This window comes from Asparagus officinalis, chromosome 5, assembly GCF_001876935.1.
Source record: "Asparagus officinalis chromosome 5, Aspof.V1, whole genome shotgun sequence".
Lineage (NCBI taxonomy): Eukaryota > Viridiplantae > Streptophyta > Magnoliopsida > Asparagales > Asparagaceae > Asparagus > Asparagus officinalis.
Genome location: NC_033798.1, coordinates 100,650,182 through 100,667,076, shown reverse-complemented (window position 1 = coordinate 100,667,076; position 16,895 = coordinate 100,650,182). Strand labels below are relative to the sequence as shown.

Sequence of the window (16,895 nt, the reverse complement as noted above, 5' to 3'; positions counted from 1 at the left end):
TTTATGAATCCTATTCCTGAGTTTGCTTCACAATAAATTTATAGATTTTAAAATCTATAAAATTGCAAAAGTGTAGGGATTTTATGGAAACCAAAATCCTATTCATTTTGGAGGATGTGGTTCAAAAAGCTGACAACCCCATATTTTCTTTTTCTCTCTGTTTTTCGGAATCCACCGCTTCACCAAAACCCTAGTTCTGGTTTTTCGACTTCTCCCGCCTCTTCTTCGCGCCTCTTCGCGCCTCTTCTCCAGCTTCGATCTTGAGCTCCTTTCTTCGATTTCGAGCTCTGATTTGAAGGTTTGATCCTAAAAATTAATCTTTGATTTTGAGCTTCTTTATTCGATCTTGTTTTCGTTTGTTGCTTCAGTGGGTTGCTTTATTCGATCTTGTTGCTTTGGTGGGTTGCTTTATTCGATCTTGTTGCTTCAGTGGGTTGCTGTCGGTGAGTTCGGTGGGTTGCTGCCGGTGGGTTGTTTTATTCGATCTTGTTGCTTCGGTGGGTTGCTACTGGTGGGTTCGGTGGGTTTGATTTTGAGCTTCGATTCTCGGTTGGTTGCCTCGGTTGGTTGTTTTCGTTTGTTGCTAAAATTTTTAGCATTGAATTACCCCCTTGGCAGTTGAAGATATAAATCTAGAACTCATTTTTTTTAATAAAAATTAATATATGATCACGGATGATTATTTGTCATGGTTGATATTGTTTGGATGTTTGATAATTTAGAGCTTCGTTACTTCGGTTATTTGTCATATTTGATCATGGATGGTTATAAATTGGTTATTTAATATATGAATTAGTAATTTTATTTTAATTTCGTTTTAATATTGTAATATATGAATTAGTTATTTCATTATGAAAATAGATTTGTGGATCTCATTTATATTTTGTTTTAGGATTTCAATATATGTATTAGTTTTTTAATTATTTTTAATCTTGAATAAGTGAAAATATTAAGTTCTAAATGTGTGCTAATTTTGCAATGGATGTAGATGGATAACGTAGATGAACAACAATTAAAGAAGATGTGTGCTAATACAACTGCGAATGTTGTAGTTTGTTGCTATGTTGCCATCGGTTTTGTTGCTTGTACACGAGCTTGTGTTGCTCGTTTTTTGTGGTTATGTTGCTGTTGGGTTTGGCATATGTATGTTGTGGTTTTGTTGCTCATACACGACTTTGTGTTGCTCGTTTTGTATGGTTTTGTTGCTGTTGGGTTTGGCCTGTGTATGCTGCGTTTTTGTTGCTAAGTTGTAAACAATTTTGTTGCTCATACATGAGCTTGTGTTGCTCGTTTTGTGCGGTTTTGTTGCTATCGGTTTTGTTGCTATCGGTTGATAAATTGTTGGAGCTTGTGATGCTCCATAGTTGATATTTGACAATGATAATTAGCGTTTACTGAGAATGCAATCTAACTTACAACGTTTATTATGATCAGATGAGACAATATGTGATGAGATTGCATCCTACATTGAAATGACAATGTCTAGGTCAGGCAATCCATCATTAAAATGCAATTTACAATAAATCTGTAAGTTGTAGGTGGGGCATTTAATTTTGACAAAATGACCTATTCCTGAGTCGTACAATATCAACTATATTTTTAATGATAGTTTACTCAATCCCAATAAAAATTTTCATTACAATATCAATAGTTTTTGAAGTACAAGCTACATGACACGCGATTTACAATAATTAAAATAATACAACATCACTACTAAAATTGTTGAAATTTTCCAAGCTAGTAGTTGTTTTTCGACAAGTTTCAATTCTTACTTCAACCTCTTTGATTTCAAAAAATACTTATCTCCGAACTTATTTTCTTTGACAAATTGGTTTTCTTGGTTGCTTATTTCTCCTCCTTCATGAGTCCATTCAATTTTTTTTATTTGAGTATTTCGCACACCCCCAATAATACATCCCCTTATTTTTACCATTCTTGCACATTTTCATGGGTGTTTGGAGATTGCAATCGCACCAAACTTCAAAATTTTTAGGTCATTCTTTTGATATCATATCGATGGAGGAGGGGAGGAAACTTGCAAACTATGAGAATTTAAAAAAAAGTGGTAAGAATTGAAGGATACATTGACACCATGAGTCCTCAATCCACATTTATAGCCTCCAAGGCATTGAAACTAGCCGTTGCTACAATGTTATTTCGGTTTTGAATTTAAATTTTGGTAAACGGGTAAGATTACCCAAACTTCTTACTTGAATATTTTGCCCACTAGTGAGTGGTAAGAATACCTATGGTGTTCTCACCATTTATCCCAAAATTTTCTTATTCCCAACCAAACTAAAGAATACGAATTGTAGGGGTTTTATAAAGTTGGATTCTATTTTTTCATGTTATGAGACAAACATAGAAATGAAAAAAAAGATTCCATGACAACATAAATTTTTTCTTAAATTTTTTTATAGATTAGGTAGGAATCTATAAAAAAACATGCAATTCCTATTCCTATTCTAGCTCACTATTGAACCAAACACACCCGAAGTATCTCGTTGTCAGAGATCATGTTAAGGAGTGTAAGGTTGCTATTGAGCATATCAGTACCAAGTTGATAGTTGTAGATCGCATGACTAAGGGTTTCCCAGTTTTAGTTTTTCTTTGTCATGTGGAGCATTTGGGCCTTATCAACTGAGATACTATTTATTTTGCCATTATTTACTCTGATGCTTTGTGATCATACTAAAATTTTTCTCTTTAGTTCTTAGACATGATATTATTGTGTACAGACACTTTGGTTATCATGTGTTCATCTAATGGAACAATAAAATTGGACCTCAAATGACTTATTGGAAATTCATTTATTAAGTGCTTCATTAAGTACTTACATTAGGAATTTTCACATATTGTAAATCATGAAAGGAAATGCTTATACATTAGAGTGCTACCACTATGATTCTTGAATTGAGATTTTTGATGTAAGTATGAAGTTTATGTTTGTCGTAAAATGGATCTCAAAGTTTGTATTAATTGAATTGTTTGTTACAAATCGAAATCCACTTTACACAGAAGCAAAGAGAATGAATCTAATCTCTCATTGTTTATGCTTGCGTCAGAAATCTTTTTTATTGTGGAATCCATTACAACTCGTTTATCGAATTACAGATTCAAAAAGTGAGTATGTTTATAAGACTTCTTTACACAAATGAAAACAAACAAATGAGATCTCCTAGAAACACACACAGAGACTGTTTATCGGTCGCTGCTTGCATGAGATCTTTGCCTGTGTCGGAGACGCATTAGCCCGTGGACCATCGAATCACAGATCCAAATTGATCATGAAGAATGCATAGTATTCTTTATCTCAATCGAGGAAACTTAGAACAGAAGTGAATAACCTCAACAAGGTGAGATTACTACTCTTCTCAAGATCAAAACAATGTTTGATCTCAAGGGAAGGTGTGAAAAGCTATGGATCTCTCGAAATTCTCCCTTTATGTTCAGAAAATCTCCAAAAACCTCGCTTCTCTTTCTCTGAAATTCGTGGTTCTGCTCTGAAAAACGTCAGCAACTCGCCTAAGAGCTCAGATTTCATTAGTATTTGTCCATCTCTTCACATTTGCACAAAGAGGGGTATTTATAGGACTTGAACACCATGTTTGTAGATAAGATCTCGTGATTTGGTCTTATCTTCAGTTAGAAACGATTTTCTCGCATTTAAGGATAACCCAAAAGTTGTTAGGAGGCCACTGGACCCGTCAAAACTGATAAAAAAACCACCAAAAACGAGTCTCAGTGCTTCATTCTGTGCGAGATAGGTTGGGGTGTCTTACACATTGCGAGACACCTTATTGTGTCTCGGATTCCGAGACACAAAACACTGTCTCGGAATCCGAGATAATTTGTACAGTCTTCTATATTTTAGCTTTAATTCTTTCATCCGACCTCGGAATGAGGTGATTCAAGTTGCGTTGGAAAGCTGACGAAGAGACCTACAATTTTTATCTTTTAAACTTTTTAGATTCGAATTTTATCATGGTTTAAATTTCAGTTCTTCATATTCACGCATCCATTTTCTTCTTGAATCATGCATTCTAAATCTCATTGTTGCTGCGTCGCTTCATCTTGGTGTTAAATGATCCTCTTTGATTTAAATATCAACATTAATTGTCTTCTCTTCATCTCGATCTGTGTTCAGGAACTTATAGATAATTTTTAACGCCTACAGTTTAACGTGGATTCTTGGGGGCGATAGGATGCTTTCCTCGATGCACTACAAGAAATTACATCTTTAACGAAGGGATTTTCTTTCGTTAAAGAGCTGAAAACCTTCGTTATTGTATGCTAACGATGGGGAAAAATCCCTTCGTTACCCGTCGTTGAAGCCCTCTTCGCTAAAGGGTCACGAAGGGATATACTACCCGTCGTTATAGAGTATATAACGACGGAACATATTACTGTCATTAATATTTACGACGGTAATTATCACCATCGTTACCATCAGTGACGGGGATATTTTCCCGTCGTTACCACCAATGATGAAAATATTTTCCCATCGTTACCATTAGTTACGGGGATATTTTCCCTTCGTTGAAGACTAATTAATAACGGTTGAATACCGTTGTAAAAGTCCTCATAATGGGTAATTAGTAACCCATCAACAACTGTGCTTTTCCTTCATTGATGAACAAAATACGATTTATAAAACCGTCATTGTAGACTATAAATTTCTAATATACATTAATAATATTTTTTTTTCATTCATAGGCAACTATCATATTATTCTCAACCTCACACTAAGATTCACAACACAAATATATTAAAAATACCTAATAATGAATAAAAGGGAAAATAAAAACTCCATTCATTAATAACATCAATAAATAAAATTCCACCAAATAAAAGGGAAAATAAAAACTCCATTCATTAATAACATCAATAAATAAAATTCCACCATCCTCAAATATTCAATACTAATAACAAGAGTTAATATCCTAATTGTTCCAAAGAAAAATACATGAAATTATCCAAAACAAATTAAAATAATAGTTTGGGAAAGACACATTCTTTCATCTTTAATCATCGTCAAAAGAAGACTCGAGCTACCCTCTCCTAATCTTGCATGAATAGCCTGAAAAATAATAGTTTGGGAAAGACACATTCTTTCATCTCTAATCATCGTCAAAAGAAGACTCAAGCTACCTCCTCCTAATCTTGCATGGATAACCTGAAATTTTTTAAAAAAGTCACATAATTAAGAAATATCAATTAAGCAAATATTATCTTATTAAGTAAAAAAATCACATTTTTAGTGCAATTAGTCAATATAAAAATATATAAGAGATTTTACAAAAAAAATTACCTAGTCCTACACATGTTCTTGAGTTTGAGAAGTCAATGAAGGTGATTGCCTAAAAAAAAAAAAAATTCTTGCATAGCTTTCACTTGTGACTTCAACTACTTCAACTCAGACATCCTTTGTTGTTGTTACTCCTGCTCATCTAAGCATTGTTGAAGCATCTAGTTCTTTCTCTTTTCTTCTAAAACACGTCCTTTGTTCTGTACAATCTTGAGACCTTTTAGCATCTTTTATTCGATGAGTGGCAACAACATAACGAGCAGACATTTGATTTGGCTCTAGCTTTGCTGCCTATACAAACATGAGAATGTAGCAACAAAAATCTAAGGACCAGGACAACAAACTCTCATGATATTCAAGCCTAAGGAATAAATTTTATGCATAAACCTTCCATTGCATAGATACCAAATGGACTATATTGCATAACAAGAGAAAGAATATAACATTTGTCAGATATCCCACAAATAAACAAATGCTATAACTATCATGATGTTGACCAAGTTCTACATCTTATACAACTTAGTTAGCAGGTGGAAAAGATGCAGAGAAAAAAATAAGGTGCTCCATCATGTTTCTTGAACCCAAGTAACCAGAGCTATGAACGATGGATCAAAATCTTATCAGGACTTATTACTAATAACATTAAATATCAACACCTAATTATCAGTTTTCTCCAATAACATTAAGAAAATGTTCATGGATTAAGGAACTTTACAGAAGAAAAGCATATACCTGCTCCAAGCACTTCTTTGCATTCCTATAATCACCGACCACTTGATATGCATTTGCAAGGTTCACCCATAATAGGCCAGCTTTAGGATCAGCTCTCAGCGTTGCAAGTAAGCAATCTTTAGCAACAGTTCCAGCTTCAACTTTTTGTACATAAGCCCCTTCTCCTGCATTAGCTCCTGGACCTGGAAGTTGAACAAAAGATTAGAATGTTTCAGTGTATACTCAATTGTTATTTTGAAGAAACTATCTCAGTTTACTCTCTATTATCATTTTGTAAAAACTATCCCGGTTTCCCAAGTATCCTTTCTACTGCTGTTTTTATATTACTTGGTAATACTAATTCTGTTATTGACAAAATAGCTCTCACATGCAGAAAGAATAGAATTTGTTTAAATGACACCAATAAGAAATCTACAGTTTATGATAGTAACTGATAATGCAGCCAAAGAGAGATATTTGTCAATCTAGAAACAAAATATGGGACATCTTACATGTTTCAGCAAAGAAAAGTTTGCATAAAGACAAGGAGCTTTAGCAAATGTAAGTTAATTTCTCAATGGATATAAAGGAAGTGCAATATGAGACAATTAAGAAAAAAATATAATGTGATTGAAATGCAAAGGGACAAGTTATAAACTTGTACTGTTCTAAGATGAGGACATGAGAACCCACGGTAAAAATGATGATATTATAAACATCAAATTTCAGCAAATTTACAATACTAACACTACAATGGCATTTAACTCCATATATTAGGGTCATACCTGGAACAACAGATCCATATTTGCATAAGATGACAACAGCATAGTTGATCAGAGCAGCAAGATGGTTTTGATCTTTCAGAAGCAGATCTTGAAAACATTTAGCTGAAAGCTCAAGTTTACCACTGAAAGTATATAGTCATCAAATCATTCATACAAAAAATCAGAAAGAAAAGACCTATGGAAGACATAATAAAGACATTGTTCAACTACTAACCTTAGTTAATCTAAGTAAATAAACTCCAGCAGCTAGAGAAGTGTAATCGTCCCATTTCCGTTTTCCAGAGGACGTCACGAAGAAGTCCTGTAGATAGATAACGTAGAGCATCAACTTTGCGTTCAGGCTATTCAAAACACAATTGCATTCTTGGAAAATGACAATTACAGAGGAAAATAAGTGACAGAACTAGATATACATTTTATAGGTTGTGTAAATACATAATTAAGATATAATTATTGGTTGGAAACAGAGGACGAACTTGCAAGAGGGTCCATGAAATAACTTTGACAAGATAGTTAGAAAGCAAACATTACACTGAAGTCTGAATGCTGAAAAAGAGAGATTCACCTAAGTCAAAGGTCGATGAGAAGCTCCTCTATTCAAATCATCACCACCCTCATCATAAGCTGTACAATGGACACCAAAAAGCAATTCCATCAGCCATCTTATTTACATAAAATTATGTTTTGACATATAATACTTCTTATAATCCACCAACAAGAACATCAACGAGATAACATAACATAAAAGCTTTGTGTATGTAACAAATCAAACATATTATTATACCATTTACCAATGTAATCTAAGCTAAATTACTCAGGAGCAGAAATATAATACCATGTAAGGACTAGGCCTTCCAGCTTTGATATCAATATCATTCAACGAAGCAAAATCAGATGGCCCAGTCGCAATGTTGTAATCCACCGCCCAATGCATCGGAGTTTGTGGCATCAGAGTCTTGGCTGGAGTTTGTTAGACCCTAGAGGGGGGTGATTAGGGTCACAAGGCTAATAAAAATGCAATAAAAATTAAGACAAGTAACAAATCACTAAAGAACAACAGTAGAAAAAGAGATAGAGTAAGGAATCATTATCCTTGTGACGCGCAATGTGTTAACGAGGTTCGGTCCACTGACCTACGTCCCCGCTCCCCACTCTCGGGGAGAAATCCACTACACAACTCGGTTTGAAAGCCGGAACTTCTACTACACAACGATCTCCTCACGATCTCACAACTACACAGTTGATCTCCACTGGATCACACTCCCACACAATTGATATTCACAAGATCAAGCACTCAAACAGTAGCAATGGTGTAAAAGCTCTCTCTTTACAAGTCCCTATGGAAAAGAGAAAGATTAAACTGAAGTTGGGATGTGAACTTGAGAAAAACATAGAAAACAGGTTATGAAAATTTTGGCTCTCAGTAAAACTGAAACTCTGGTTTTTCAAAAACTTAGGACAATGAGGAAGAAGGAGTATATGAGTTTAAATAGGAGAAACCAGCTGTTTAAACCCATACCCTAATCCCCCAAAATCTGAAAACAAACGGCGCTGAGATTGTGTACAATCGGCGCTGAAAAAGTACAAAAGACCATTTAAAAAACAAGCGACGGTCGACCACGAGCCAGATCAGAAACTGAGAAAAATGCCAGAGAGTTCTGCGGTCAACCGCAGTGGTCGATCGTGGGAAATCTCGAGCTCACGGTCGACCGCGGCGGTTGACCGTGAAAATCTCTGCTGCCCACTGACGAATGAGCTCAGGCGCGGTCGACCGTGGCGGTCGACCGCTGACTGATACATTCAAAATACTTGTTTTTGACTCACTTAAAAAATCTGTAAAATATTCATTTGACTTCCAAAAATTGTAAAACTTTGTAAAATGTTTTTAACACTAAAAACAAATTGTTTGGAAAAGAAATTTTGCTAATAGGTCCTCATACTTGTGAAAAACAGTATTTAGTGAATAAACGCTCAAAACTATAAGTATGAAGCCGTGTGTGTGATATCCCAATAGCTTCAATTTAAATCTAAACTATTTGCCTACATTTTAGTACTAGAGAGAAAATAAAAACTAGCTAATATCCTCATGTAGAATACAATTATTTGAGTCTTAATATAGCTTGAGTTGGATGAAGCTTCTTATTGCATTTAGTGTTCTTGAATGAACGTTGCTTCATCGCTATGCCTCCTCCTCCTTTGGATATTATCGTTGTAGCGCATATTCCATCCAATCCTTCATTTATGGCACTAACAAGCTTGATATACGTATTCACTATATTTTCACTCAACAAGCCATTAGTACTGATAATGGTAGTTGCAAAACATCATCAAAACATAAGGGCTAACAATCTCCCCCTTTTTGATGATGACAACCAACCATTATATAAGAACAAAATAAATATAGCTTATAAATAGTAGCTCCCCCTATCTATGAGTTCCCCCTTACTATGTGCACAAATGAGGAGGTTTCTCTCCCCCTTTGTCACCATCAAAATGGGGTAAAAAAATAAACAAAAATGCATGAGAAATGCAACTAGACAAGCAAGCAAAATAGAACTTTCACATAGTGCATAAACCCAAACCATTTATTATGTGACAAAAATCATCTTCACCAAGAGGCTTGGTAAATATATCCGCTAATTGAGATTTTGTGTCAACAAACACAAGGGATGCATCTTGTCTCTCTATATGGTCGCGTAAGAAATGACGACGCACATCAATATGCTTAGTTCTAGAATGCAAAACCGAATTTTTTAAAATATTGATAGCACTAGTGTTATCACAAAAGATTTTTATATTTTGAAAAATCAAATCATAATCAACTAAGCTTTGTTTCATCCACAAAACTTGGGCACAACATAAGCCAGCGGTAATGTATTCCGCTTCCGTAGTGGACAATGCAACATAATTTTGTTTCTTGGAAGCCCAAGAAACAAGAGAATTTCCTAAGAATTGGCATATTCCACTCGTACTCTTGCGATCTACCTTACATCCGGTAAAGTCGGTATCACAAAAACCATATAAGTCAAAAGAGGTGCTCTTAGGATAAAATAAACCAAGATTAATAGCTCCATGCACATATTTAATAATTCTCTTAACGGCAATCAAATGAGATGCTTTAGGAGAAGCTTGAAAACATGCACATGCACACACACTAAACATGATATCGGGTCTACTAGCGGTGAGATAAAGAAGACTACCTATCATACCTCGGTATGGTTTTTGGTCTACATCCTCACCACTATCATCCGCATCAAACTTGACACTTGTACTCATTGGAGTTGGTGCATGCTTAGAATTCTCCAAATTGAATTTCTTCACCAATTCTCTAGCATACTTGCTTTGAGAAATAAATATCCCATCCTTAGTTTGCTTGACTTGGAGCCCGAGAAAGAATGTGAGCTCTCCCATCATGCTCATTTCAAAATGATCTTGCATAGCTTTAGAAAAATCCTTGCAAAGAGATTCATTAGTAGCACCGAAAATGATATCATCAACATATATTTGCACTAAAATGAAATCATTTTTCCTTTTTCTCACAAAAAGTGTGTTATCAATAGATCCTTTTGAAAAACCATTTTCAACAAGAAAACTAGAGAGGCGAGCATACCAAGCTCTAGGAGCTTGTTTCAACCCATATAAAGCTTTTTGAACCCGGTAAACATGATTAGGAAAAGCATGATCTATAAAACCGGGGGGTTGCACAATATATACTTTTTCTTCTATAAAACTATTTAAAAAGGTACTTTTAACATCCATTTAAAATAATTTAAAATCTTAAAGCTAGCAAATACCAAAAACATCCTAATAGATTCCAACCTTACAACTGGTGTAAATGTTTCATCATAGTCTATGCCCTCCTCTTGATTGTATCCTTGGGCAACCAAACGAGCTTTATTTCTAGTAACAATACCATGTTCATCAATCTTATTTCTAAAAACCCATTTAGTACCAATAACACTAGCATTGTTAGGTCTAGGAACTAATTTCCAAACATCATTTCTTCGAAAATTATTTAGTTCATCATGCATAGCTAAAATCCAAAATTCATCATTTAAAGTATCATTAACTTTCTTAGGTTCTAATTGAGATAGAAATGCAACATTACCACACTCACTCAAAGCCTTTGAGCGAGTAACAACCCCTTTTGAGGGACTCCCAATAATTTACTCCTTTGGATGATTTGATGCGAATTTCCATGCTTTAGGAGTTCTTCTTGAATATGAGTGTTGGTGCTTTCCACATCTTTTTGTGCTTCTATTGAGGGTGTATTATTAAGTTTCAAAAGTTCCAATCCTCTCTCAACATCATCATCATCTTTCCTAGGCAAAATAACTTGTGAACCAATATTAGTCTCATCAAAAGTAACGTTTATAGATTCTTCAACAACAAGAGTTCGTTTGTTGAAGACCCTATAAGCCTTACTTCGAGGTGCATACCCTAAGAAAATGCCAACATAAATTTTTGAATCAAATTTGTCATGGTGATCTTTTGTATTTAAAATAAAACATTAATAACCAAATATACGAAAATAACCAATAAAACGAGTTCTTCCATAAAATAGTTCATATGGAGTTTTCTTAAGCTTTGGTCTAATCAAAACACGATTTAAAACATGGCAAGCCGTATTGACGGCTTCCGCCCAAAAATATTTAGGCAAATCAAAAGAGTTTAACATAGTTCGTACCATCTCTTGTATGGTTCGATTTTTTCGTTCAACAACACCATTTTGTTGTGGTGCTCTAGGAGCTAAAAACACATGAGTTATACCACGATGAGCACAAAAATCATAAAAAGAAATATTCTGAAACTCACCACCATGATCACTTCTAATTTTAACAACTTTCAAATCTTTTTTATTTTTAATTCTTTTAATATGATTTGAGAATTCATCAAAACATTCATCTTTGCTTGTAAGAAAAATTGTCCATGTAAAATGAGAGAAATCATCAATGATAACAAAAATATAGTGTTTGCCTCCAAGAGAGGTAACACGCATAGGACCAAACAAATCTAGATGGAGTAATTACAAGGGTTTAGAAGTTGATACCTCATTGATAGGTTTGAAGGTAGACGTAGTTTGTTTACCTTTAGCACAATCTTCGCATATGGTATCTTTGATGAAATGCAAATTTGGTAACCCTTTAACAAGATTCTTCTTGGACAATTTGGATATCAATTCCATGTTTGCATGTCAAGCCCCTTATGCCAAATCCAAGGGTTTTCATCAATTGCCGTAAGGCACTTCACATCTTGATTCACTAATTCATTCATCTCAAAAATGTACACATTAGATTTTCTATTTGTAATAAAAACAATCTTTCCATTCATACTAATAATGCATTTGTCCGGTTTAAAGGAAATATCAAAACCTTTATCAAATAATGCATTTGTCCGGTTTAAAGGAAATATCAAAACCTTTATCACTCAATTGGCTAATACTAAGAAGATTATGATTCAAGATCACTCAATTGGCTAATACTAAGAAGATTATGATTCAAACCATTAACCAAATAAACATCTTCTATAACCGAAGAGGGTGTCTTACCAATACACCCAATACCGATGATTTTACCTTTCTCACCATCACCGAAGGAGACGCTACCTCCTTCAATTCTTGATAGGGTTGTAAATAACTCTTTGTTGCCCGTCATATGATGTGAGCAACCACTATCAAGGTACCACATCTCTCTACGTCGTTGCCGTGATGTTCCCTACAAGAGATGAATGTGTAGTAACTTTAGGTACCCAAATCTTGGGTCCTTGGTGGTTAGTAAGCTTGATACCTTTGGGTACCCATGTCATGTCATAAATTTCATGATTATCCTTGATCCTACAATGAGTAGAAATGTGTCCATGTTTCATACAATATGTGCACACAAAATTTCTCTTGTGTGTTTGAGCATGATATCTATGAAATCTATTTCTACCATAGTGATGATGATTAACATAAGCATGAGTGGGTCTAATCCTACCACTCTCAATTTCTAGTCTTTCAATTTTGGATCTTAATTGCTTATTCTCAAAATCAAGATCTCCTAGCAATTCATCTATTAGTGCAAGAGAGGTTTGTAGTTGTTCTAGTTTGACATCACAAGAAGCATGTGTATATAGGGAAAATTGCAAAGAAGAGAATAAAGAAAATTTGACTTTGATTCCTTTGATCTCGGTTACAATTTAATTACAAAAGAGAGGAAAACGAATTTGGCTTTCCCCTTTGTTTAAAACTGGGTTCTTCTTGGCAGCGATGGAGTGCTTCCTTCGATTGATTGCGTCGAACTTGCTCTCCGTTGACGATCCGACCGTCTTTATCTCGTGGGAACGATGAACTTTCATGGAAAGTTTTATGAATAACTCTGAATGAGTTTAAGAACTCTGAACGAGTTTGAACTCTGTGAATAGAGTTGTTGGAACCGAAAATTCGGTTAAGGATCAAGCTGTTTTTCTGTTGTCGAAGAATCCTCTCAGATTTGATCTTCTGAGTTTGATTCAAAAATCCTATCTCTAAGGATTTCGTTGCTTGCCGAATCTCCAAACCTGAGTGGTTTTGATGATAAAGAATCCAACCTCTGATCTGATTATCAAAAATCCGATCAACCCCTGTGGTTCAGATGCCAAAAATCCAACCCCCAACTCAGTTGAGTTCGTTGAGTTTTTATAGGGGGATAAGGGGTTGTAACTGACCCCTATATCCGCTCCTACGTGGGCGAAGATCCCTCGGAACGTGGGATAAACGGTTCTGAAACCGTTCGACTTGTGTTTGAACAAGTCAAACGCCCAATCTGGCGTTCAGAACCCAACTTCGTGTTCTTTGAATTGAGACGCGAAGTTGGGTGTTAGCTGAACACCATTGAACGCGAGGGTCGCTCGCGTTTGGTTTGTGCCTTGATGACGCGAGGGTCGCTGTTGGTTGAACACCAGAGGGTCGCTATGGCTTGACGACGCGAGGGTCGCCGTGGCTTGACGACGCGAGGGTCGCCGTGGCTTGACGACGCGAGGGTCGCCTTCATTTCCAACTTGGTGACGCGGGGATGACATCCGCGTTTCAGAAGGAACCATTTGACTTGTAACTTCTTCTGTAGAGCATTGCAAGGACCGTTGTTCAATAATCCTAGCTTTAGCTGTTGTGGGGTGTGAAAGCCGTCAGATTATAACTTTCACTGTAGATTGTGAAGACTGCTGAATAGAGTTTTCATCCGTCGTCGGAAGTGTCGTTGAATTGTAACTCTTCTCGATCTATGTGAAAAGCCCTCCATTCGCAACTTTCGTTCACCGACCCGAAAACTATTTGATTGTAGCTTTCGTTGTAGGAGCTAGACGGGAATCAACATCCATAGTGTCTTAAAGATGAATATTCGCCCACAGCTCTCTACCAAGCAACTCACCAACTGAGTCCAACATTTTATTTCTGAAATCGTCCCACTGCTCATCAGCATCTCTAATAATTGCTACGATATTAGCCATGCTGTTGTCACAGCCATCAAGATCAATCATCTCAGAGGTGAGGTCGCGTTTGTGGCAATTGTGGAGTTGTGGATGCAGTGATTGGGAAGTCGTCTGATTGTGACCTCCGTTGTCGGAGCTTGTTTGAATAAGCTATCTATTGTGATTTTTAGACAGCCTACAGAACCCCCTCCAAAGTTTTCGAAAGTTCGCGGTTGACTGGGACGAATTTTCGGAATACTTTGGATCCCAGAATTTGGTGGATTGATTGCTCTTCCCGCCTGATCGAGTCAGATGATTTCGCCGTTGTTGACTGTACTCTATCTGTACTCCTCCAACAGACTCCCCAGTGGAGTCGTTTGTTTCTTCCTGGCTTTGATCGCTTTGGTAACCAAGAAATTGCTGTTCATGGTGGTCTCAACACAGAGATGCCTTCTGCATTTGAGAATTGGAACGCGTGGGTGAGCCCAGCGTTGGGAAATTTGAACGCGCAGGTGAGCATCGCGTTTGGAAGCTGAATCAACTCGAACGCGAGGGTCGAGCTTGGGCGGGCTGATGGCCTCGAATCCCGTCCGTTAGGATTTGACAGCTCATAGCTGTCTATAAATAGACCGCTAGGGGTCAAATCAAGAGTCATTCGACTCTTCTTGAAAATTTAACGAAAAAAATTTCGTTCTCATCTCCGGCGAAACGCTGTTCATCTCCTCCGACGAGATCTTATGGCACCCAAGAAGCCCGTCGCTCCCAAGTCCGATGCCGCTGCGGCTCGGGGATCTGCATCATCAGCGCCGGCCAGCGGCGCCGCTGCTCAGGCAAATGTGACGCCCCAACTCCCCTTGATCGGTGGTGAGTACGACCTTCGTGGTCATTAAACTTGCTCCGGTAAGTTCTGATCTTGAAATTAACGAGGAAACTCGTTCCCATAACGTGGGGCCGGACCCCGTCGTTTAATCTTCTTGACGAGGGGTTTAACCTCCGCGTCTCAGATTTTAGACGCGAGGGTCAACTTACGCGTCTGAACTTTCTGACGCGGGGTTCGACCTTCGCGTCTGAGCTTGTTTGACGCGGGGTTCGACCTTCGCGTCTGAACTTGTTTGACGCGGGGTTCGACCTTCGCGTCTGAACTTGTTTGACGCGGGGTTCGACCTTCGCGTCTGAACTTGTTTGACGCGGGGTTTGGGGGCTATAAGTGGCTGCGGAGAGTTGAGGAACGCAACCTTTTCTTGCCCAACATGGAGAGGATGTTCCCCCTATCTTATTTCCAATGCGCTTCTGTCCCGAGGCGTATGGATTGGCCCCTGGTTAAGGATCAAGATGGGGTTGCTCTCGGAGCTCTGACTTTCTATGGGGTTCGCCCCGTTGGTTATAATCGGCAGGTGACAGCTTTACGGCCGAGTTTATTTGCTAAGGAGTATCCCCTTGGAGAAGTGCCCAGTCCGGCGAAAACCTTTGTTAAGAGGTTCTTGGAAAAGAAGGGAGAGTTCCCTGCACAAGGATTTAGAACTCCTGGCTGGGTTCATTCTCCAGCGGCGGGATGGTGGGCTCAGATGACCAAGTTTGTTCTGAAGGAATTGGAAGCTCCCCTCGCTCAAGCTGGACTGCTAGTTCCTGTGTGGGCTACTGAGTTCGGGATCATCCAGAGCCACTTTCATTTCTTCTCCATACTGGAGAAGTATAATCCTGATAGTTGCACATTCTTTACCCCTGTGGGGGAGTTAGGCTTTGCTCTTCACGAGATGCATGAAGTCTCGGGTCTTGTTCTCGGGGATTTGCTGTACGAAGAGTTCGTTCCGGGATCGGCAGAACTCCAGATTTTAAAGAAGACCAGTCCGGAAATTTATGCCACTATTTGGGAAGTCATGTGTCACTTCCACATTTGCATGCAGTTGACAGGGGCCCGTGGAGGTGGTATTAAGCAAGTGTCTTGGGCGGAATATTTATTCCATAACTTGACCACTAAAGGAGCTTCAGTGACCCGCTTGCCTGCCAGTACTTTGGAGGAGGTTCAGGCTCGAATCGACGACGCTACCTCTCACTACACCAATGAGGCCAAAGAGGATGTTTTCCCGGCTCATACGGAGTTCGAGAGCTTCCATTATCAAGCTCTGATTCTGATTTCCGACACAGCGTTGCTAGCCGGATTCTTAATGCTGTGGCTCAAACGTTGCATCGTTCCTACCAGGCCGATCGATGCCCTTGCTATTGAGGTGGTCTACCCGGCTGTTCTCTTGGCACACGGGAGACCTGTGAGCCTCCTCACTGCTATGGTGGGTTGTCTGCAGTATGGATTGCGGGAGTTGGCCTCTGACTTTGTTGATGTTACAGAGGTGGAGTCCGAGGGCCACAAGACCTTCAAGACTCCCAATCCCCGGGTGCCGATGCCATATACATATTTGATGGCTTGGTACGTGCTCCACTGTCCTCCTCTGATGAGTGCAGCCTCTCCCCCGGGAGATTCATTCATCCCATTTGTGCAGCGACTAGAGTCTGCGAAATGGGAAGGGGGGTACATGGTTAGAATCCCCCAAATCTTAGCACGGGACACCAATTTCCATATCTACCGCTGTTTTCCTGATTTCGAGGGTGGTGTCTATGGAGCCGAATATCAGGATATGGCAGGTCCTAATGGATTCACTCAGCTGAGCGGG

At 38.0% G+C, this 16,895-nt stretch overlaps 1 long non-coding RNA gene across 1 annotated transcript; it reads right to left on the bottom strand.

Annotated features, from left to right (window-relative positions):
* On the bottom strand, positions 5,663 to 7,119 carry LOC109843358. The gene is made up of 2 exons (XR_002247645.1): positions 7,019 to 7,119; positions 5,663 to 6,222 (listed from the first exon to the last, which is right to left on the bottom strand). It is a non-coding gene; the product is annotated as an uncharacterized LOC109843358 (long non-coding RNA).